The following is an 8,290-nucleotide window of genomic DNA, read 5'->3' as shown; positions in this document are numbered from 1 at the left end:
ACTAATTCTTGAAGAAATGGTCTTCAGAAAACAAGGTTAGATAACACAAGAAAGTTTCAACAAGAGAGAGTTGTAATGCCCCGGATCCGATGCGCTAGGTGTCTTCCAGCTATTCGTCGTTGTTGCCATGTCATTTGCTTGCGTGTTGCATTTTTCCATGTCATCATCTGCATTTCATTTGCATGTTTTTCAAAACTTGCGCCCGTTCGGTTTTCCGCCGGTTCTCTCCGTTGTCTGTTCTGAGCCCTACCACACTCGCACGCGCCCGTCGCACCTCTTAGACCTTGTTTCGTGAGCAGGAGAAAAATGTTCTCGGAATGGGTTGAAAATTGGCGTGCGGTCTTATTATAGTGTAGGTAGACCGCCTGTCAAGTTTCGTCGCATTCAGAGCTCGTTTGATAGCCCAACCGTTAAACATATAGCGGTACCGTTGCCGGTACCTTCGTCGGATGTTTTTGGTCTCCGGAAACCGTGCCGGGCCGCACTTCTCCCCCTCTCTTCTCAGCCCGAGGCCTTCTACACAGCCCACCTCCATCCCACCTATTCCCTCCTCTATCCGGGGCCGCACGATCGCAATCCGAGGGTCCGAAAACCCCTCCTAACCCCCTAACCCTTGCCCCTTCTATATATATACACCCCCTGCCATTTTTGGCCTCCTCCATCCCCCCTACCTTGTTTTCCGTGCCCCAACCCTTAGCCGCTGCTGCCCTCATCGTGTTCCGCGCCAGCCACCTCCTCAGCACCACTTGGCGAGTTGCCAGTGGGCGCGCCGCCTCCAGCCGACGCCCTCCAGCCTCTCAGCAAAGGCCACGCGTCCCCTGCCACCCCGCAGGGCCCAGGCGCGGCCCGCCCAGGCCCGCGTGTCCGCCTGAGCCTCCCGCGCCTCCCACTCCCAGCCCCGCTCGACCCCGATGTGGATCGAGGGAGTCAAGCCGCCGCTGCCTCGCGCCCCGCCGCCGGCGAGCGCCTTCGCCGCCCGTCTTCGTCGTCTGAGGCCACCTCGACCCAGGCCAGTGTTGTCCCGACCCCGTCAACTCCTTCCCTCTCCTTCCTATCTTCCTCATCTCCTCGTCTCTCTCTCTGTGTAGCCGCTACCGCCGCCATGAAGATCGGGCCGCCGGCATCGGCTTCGCCCAGACCGGCCGGGAACCGCCGGGAACGGAACCCCATGCCTGGATCCGCCCTCCGCCGCTGCGGATCCACCTCCTCCGTGCCTCCGCGCTGCCCCGAGCCTCGTCGGAGTGCCATATCATGCTGCCGCCGTCCTCTAGTTCGTCGGGGGCTCGCCCGAGCAACCATTGACCGTGTCGGCCACATGGGCCTTTACGCGGCCCAGATCCCTGCCGGCCACCCTAAGGCCCATCTCCGCCGGCCTAGATCCAGCCTCCCCCGGGCCAGCCGGCCCACCTCCGTCCTGGGCCGAGCCTAATGGGTGAGCAACCCCTAACCTCCGCCCGTGCGAAGAATAGCTATTAGGCGCTTGCTCTGTTTTTTTTTGATGAAAATGACTAAGTCCCTGAAAATTGACATTATGTGTGCATGTTAGTGATGCCGAGGGAGTCCTGGATTAGGGGGTGTCCGGATGGCCGGACTATGACCTTTGGCCGGACTCCCGGACTATGAAGATACAAGATTGAAGACTTCGTCCCGTGTCCGGATAACTTTCCTTGGCGTGGAAGGCAATCTTGGTGATACGATATGAAGATCTCCTCCCATTGTAACCGACTCTGTGTAACCCTAGCCCTGTCCGGTGTCTATATAAACCGAAGAGTTTTAGTCCGTAGGACGAACAACAATCATACCATAGGCTAGCTTCTAGGGTTTAGCCTCTCTGATCTCGTGGTAGATCAACTCTTGTACTACCCATATCATCAATATTAATCAAGCAGGAGTAGGGTTTTACCTCCACCGAGAGGGCCCGAACCTGGGTAAAAACATCGTGTCCATTGTCTCCTGTTACCATCCGCCTAGACGCACAGTTCGGGATCCCCTACCCGAGATCCGCCGGTTTTGACACCGACATTGGTGTTTTCATTGAGAGTTCCTCTGTGTCGTCACCTTTAGGCCTGATGGCTTCTTCAATCGTCAACCACGACGTGGTCCAGGGTGAGACTTTTCTCCCCGGACAGATCTTCGTATTTGGCGGCTTCACACTACGGGCCAACTCGCTTGGCCATCTGGAGCAGATCGAAAGCTACGCCCCTGGCCATCAGGTCAGGTTAGGAAGCTTAAATTACACGGCCAACATCCGCGGGGACTTGATCTTCGACGGATTCGAGCCACGGCCGAGCGTGCCGCACTGTCCCGATGGGCATGATCCAAATCTGCTGCCGGACAGCGCCTAGAGTGCCGCTCAGGTGTCCGCTCCGACCATTAGCTCGGAGCCGACTGCGCTAGTCGGGGATGGACGGTTGGACGCCGCCCCAGGAGCCGCAATCTCTATGGTGATAGAGCCGAATACCAGCCTAGTCCTTTGCAAGGCCCGTGACTCCAAGGTGCCGGACTCCGTTCCGGACTCCGAATCTTCTGCACCCCTTCCGATCGAACCCGATTGGGCTCCGATCATGGAGTTCACCGCCGCAGACGTCTTTCAGCACTCACCCTTTGGCGATATCCTGAACTCCCTCAAGTCTCTCTCTTTGTCAGGAGAGCCCTGGCCGGACTATGGTCAGCAGGGTTGGGATGCGGACGAAGAAATTCGAAACCCACCCACCACTCACTTTGTAGCCACGGTCGATGATCTAACCGACATGCTCGACTTCGACTCCGAAGACATCGACGGTATGGACGCCGATGAAGGAGACGACCAAGAACCAGCACCTATAGGGCGCTGGAAAGCCACCTCATCACACAAGGTATACATGGCGGACACACCTAAAAGAAACGACGACGAGGATCAAAAGGGCGCAACCAGGGATCGCTCCCTGGAAAACAATCAAAGCGGCGGTGTAAGCGCCGCGCCAAGCCCCACCTCAACAAAGACCCAGCCATGGAGCAGGGCGAATCAACAGAATACGAACATGCCATCGAGCAAACATCCAAACAGGGCGGAAAATCCGAACAACCCGCCCCCGGGAAAGATAATAGTCCGGACGACCTCACGCCGGACAAGTTGCTGGAACATCAGAACCTCCACCAAAGGCTCGTTACCACAGCACACAGCCTGAAAAAGCAGAAGCGGAGGCTCAAAACAGCAGAAGATGCACTCAGGATCAGATGGGGCAAAGTACTCAATACCGCACACAAGTACGGCAACAGTCGTCACACAAAGAGCTACCCGAAGCGGAAATTACTACCGGAATTTGATGAAGAGGCCCTAGAGCCCCCACAGTCAAAAAACAAGGAAGCCACCACGTCGGATAGACGACCCCACGATCGATCTCAAGCGACAAATGGCGCCGCACTCAATACGGCACGCGATCCGCCCAAGGATTCGCATAAAAAAACTGGCCCAACCAGATCCATCTATGGGCCAAGAAAGCAAGCTCCAGTGAGCAATGCAATGCAAAAAATATCCAAACATCGCGGCACACCTACATACAGGGGCGCCGCACATCCCCTATGTTTTACCGATGAGGTACTGGATCATGAATTTCCAGCAGGATTCAAGCCCGTGAACATAGAAGCATATGACGGAACAACAGACCCTGGAGTCTGGATCGAGGATTATATCCTCCACATACACATGGCCAGAGGAGACGACCTTCACGCCATAAAATACTTACCCCTTAAGCTCAAAGGGCCAGCCCGGCATTGGCTTAAAAGCCTTCCCGAAAACACCATGGGAAGTTGGGAAGCGCTCGAGGACGCTTTCCGGGCAAATTTTCAAGGGACCTATGTCCGACCTCCGGATGCAGATGATCTGAGTCATATAACTCAGCAGCCCGGGGAGTCAGCCCGGAAACTCTGGAACAGATTCCTTACTAAAGAAGAATCAGATAATCGACTGTCCGGACGCCGAGGCCCTAGCACCTTTCAAACATAGCGTCCGAGATGAATGGCTCGCCAGACACCTCGGCCAAGAAAAACCAAGAACAATGGCCGCATTAACAAGCCTCATGACTCGCTTTTGCGCAGGAGAGGATAGCTGGTTGGCAAGAAGCACCACCAGCGACCCAAGTACATCCGAACTTAGAGATGGAAACGGGAAACCGTGCCGTAACAAAGAATAGCGCCGGATCAAGGATAATAGCCCGAGGAGCACGGCAGTCAACGCCGGATTCAGAAGCTCTCGGCAAATTCAGAAAAAGCCGCCCCCCAAAGATGATAGGGACGAGCTGTCTAACCTCAACAAAATCCTGGACAAAATATGTCAAATCCACAGTACCCCTGGGAGACCTGCAAACCATACCCACAGAGATTGTTGGGTCTTCAAGCAGTCCGGCAAACTCAACGCCGAACACAAGGGGCTCGACACACCAAGCGAGGATGACGATGCACCCCACAAGCAGAACACCGGAGAACAAAAGAAGTTCCCACAGGAAGTCAAAATAGTAAAATCACTCGAGATGACAAAAGGGAAAAACAAAACGGCGCTTACGAAGACACGCGTCATACAGCCAGCCCCAGAGGAGCACCGCCACTGGTTGTTACAACCAATCACCTTCGATCATCATGATTACTCCAGAGGGGCCCGGAACGCAGACCGGACCGCCTTGGTCTTGGACCCGATTATTGACGGATTCCAATTTACACAAGTCCTTATGGACGGTGGCAGTGACTTAAACCTGTTATATCAGGACACAATCCGCAAACTAGGGGTAAACCCAGCTATAATTCGCCATGGCAACACTTCCTTTCAAGGAGTCACGCCGGGTCCAGTTACCCAGAGTATGGGTTCCCTTTCGTTAGAAGTCACGTTCGGCTCACCCGACAACTTCCGAAGCAAAAAGCTAACCTTCCACATCGCCCCATTCATAAGTCGCTATCAAGCGCTACTGGGACGTGAAGCTTTCGCCCGCTTTAACGCAATACCACATTATGCATCCCTTACACTTAAAATGCCCGGTCCATGAGGCATCATCTCATTAAAGGGAAATATAAATTGATCCCCAAAGTACGGGTAATAGTGCGGCCGCCTGGACAGCCGCACACTAATCCAGCCCTACTATCCCGGACACGGCTCGACGAGTCCGACGTAAACATACAAAGGCTTAATAGCCGCATAACCCTGTACAAGGGGCTCCGCGTGTCCACGTCAGGAGACAATACGGCTCAATTCTTGCTCCAACTATCTTTCGTTTATTTTAACATAGATTTCTCGCACGCTTATTTTTTACTAAGTTCCTCTCTTTCGCAGACGAACACCGTGTTACGCCCGTCCAGGATACGGCACAATGGAGACCACAGGCGCAGACGTGCAGTAGGGACCCGTTTCAAGTATTCTTTTCAGATTAAGACCCTGCGTGAACCTTTTTTACTGTCTCTTGTTGATAACATCCCCCGGTTTTCGCTATAACCGAGGAGGAGGCTGGCGTCTTGGCATGTGGCCACGCCAGAATTTTGCACGTACCTGGACACCAGGGGATTTTTTACCAAGGGCTTTGTTTCGGCCCGTCTTCATAAAGACCGAATACCTTAGGGAGTGTTCGACGTCGCGAATTTGGCCTTATATGCATCAGCTTCGAATTATGTCTTTGGTCAAATGTTGGGTTTGCCTGACTCCTGTGTTTTGCTGCCTTACGTTCCGTTATATCGGCTAACGCGGCACCAGGAGAACTACTGCGATTGTGCCCCGGTTCGGCCAGGCGAGCACCTCAGTAAAGAAAGCCGAAAACTGACTGTCATGATATAGCGAGAGACTGGTCAACCACTCGATGACTCTCGGAATCTTTAGGATTCCTCCGCATTAACGAAGGGCCGCTTCCCGGTTAGGCACACACGCGCCCTGAATTTAGGCGAGCGCGGTGCCTCTAGGGGCTATTGAGTAGCCCCACTGTCAAACTCCTATGGCTAAGTGAAAGTGATAAAGCATTATAGTCCGGTTGCCTAGTTCGCCGCGCTCTCACCTCCTTTGTAGGACCAAGACGTTGGATTAAGTGTGAAAAGGCGCCTTTTCGCGAACACCCCCGCATTATATGCGTGGGGGCTGAAGCCAACGACTGCCATCTTTCAGGTTATATCCACATATACATTAAACGACCGCACATGAGGTATTATAATTCTTGCAAGCACAAATATAAAAAGCTTATACATTATATCAAAATATTCCTTTTACAATAGCACATGCTATTCGAACACAACATCCTTCGAGCACTGCGCTTCTATTAAACGAGCGCCCGGAAGAACTTCCTCAAAGTAGTGCCTGGGAGGTACTCGACCTTCGTCCAAATCCCGGGATGCAACAACACTGGCCTTCATATCCGCCCAGTATGTCTTGACACGGACAAGATCCATTTGTGCGCCCTCTACGCACGCCGACCTCTTCATTGCATCAACATGCGGCATAGAACCAAGGAACTGCTGCACCAAACCAAAATAACTCTTCAGCTCTGGCTCTCACGGCCACAAACGACTCGTAACATACTTCATGGCAAGTCCGGATAACCTGTTCAGCTCCGCCCAGGCAGCCAAACGGTCGGATACCGAAAGTGGACATTCTGGATTGTGGAACAGCGACCAAAAAAGTTCTTCCAATTTATGGTCACCTCGACCTCGGAAGTGTTCGGTTGCGTCTGCCGCACTCGCGGCCAAATCCAGATAAGCATTTTCCGCACTCCACTGGCGGTCTAATGGAGCATACTTAGGATCCCCGAACTTCATCCGTAGCATATAGGGCTTTCCAGCCGTGATATCTCCTGCCTGACGCAGCTCCTCCTTCATAGCTCTCATTGCAGAGCGAGTATCCTTGGCCTCGGCAGTGATCTTTTCAAGGTCCTTCTGAGCCGTCCTTTCTTCTTGTTTGAGAAATTTATAGCGGTCGGCAGCATCCTTCAATTTTGTAGCCATCTCGGCTATTACCTTCTTGCTCTGGCAGTGAGCAGCATGTTCGGCTTTCAGCTCTTCAGTCGCCTTAACGGCAGCCACATCACTTCTCCTTGCTTGCTCCTTGGCTCGGGCAAGTTCCGCCCGAATGTTCTCCACGACAGCAGCACTATCTACATTAAGCACATATATTGTAAGGCACGAACATCGAACTCCTCTTATCAGATGTCTGTGGAGCATACCTTGTGCCTCATCTAGCCGCTTATTTACAAGCGTGATGTCGGCATCCGCCACGTCAAGTTGCCGCTTTAGCTCGGCAGATTCATCAGTCTGGCTAGCCACCGAACGCCTCGCCACCTTCATAAAAAGGTGACATTTTACACCTGGGGTTATGATACTCTGTGCGCCATCACTCTTGACGACACACAGAGTCTCAGGGGCTACTATTTATACATGGCGCATTTTATATATGCGGCTCTACCAAAAAGTACACCTTTTCACGTACCTCAAAGCCTGTCAGTAAACTCCTGGCGGCCTCGTACAATCCGCTTTCCACGGATGAAATCCTTCCTATCATCGTGTTCATCAACATACGGTGTTCTTCTAAGACGGACGCTCGCCCGAGCAGATCCCTCAGCCTCTCCGACCGCGCACCAGAAGGCACCGGACTAGCCCGACGACCTTTTTCAGGATCCGGACTTGGAGAAACCCGCCGGGACGACACCTCGGGGTCGCCTGCCTCGTAAGTCGGTGCAGCTAGGGGAGGCGTTTCGCTCTCCATCATCTCCGGACGAAGATCCCCTGAAGACGAGCTCTGCTGAGAAGGGTTGAGATCCGAACTGCAAGGTAATATTTTGGTTATCTTCCTCAGAAATAAAACAGGGATGCTACTCATTTTTGAACCCCTCTCTTTACTTACGGCTCGGAGGAAAGCTGATCCCCTTGAGGGCCCAATACGGCCGGGGCAGTCTCCGGCGCCGGATCCTCTGACGAAGATTTCTTCCCCGTTTCGAGGTCATCCCCTCCGGGTCTTCAGAGGCACTCCTTTTCTTTCCCAGGTTGGGGGAATTCTCGATTCCTCCCTTCCCGACAGTCTCCTCTGTGGAGGCGGTAGCTCCTTGGTTCCCCTCTTCGCCCTCTGCCGAAAGCATAATCTCCAGCATCCTGGTTAACATGGGATCCGGCGCGGTCTCGGGCAGGGGGGCTGGACACCTGATAAGCTTTGCCTTCGCTATCCACTCCTGTTCAAAGGATAGCTCTGTTAAAGGGAAACTTTATGATGAAAATGCGGATGGTGTGCCCAAATACGGGGCTACTTACCTTAGCATCCGGGCGATTGCAGCTCAGACCTGCATCTTCGGACAAA

The sequence above is a fragment of the Triticum dicoccoides genome, chromosome 2B (genome assembly GCF_002162155.2).
Source record: "Triticum dicoccoides isolate Atlit2015 ecotype Zavitan chromosome 2B, WEW_v2.0, whole genome shotgun sequence".
NCBI lineage: Eukaryota > Viridiplantae > Streptophyta > Magnoliopsida > Poales > Poaceae > Triticum > Triticum dicoccoides.
Note: the sequence above shows the minus strand (reverse complement) of the source record.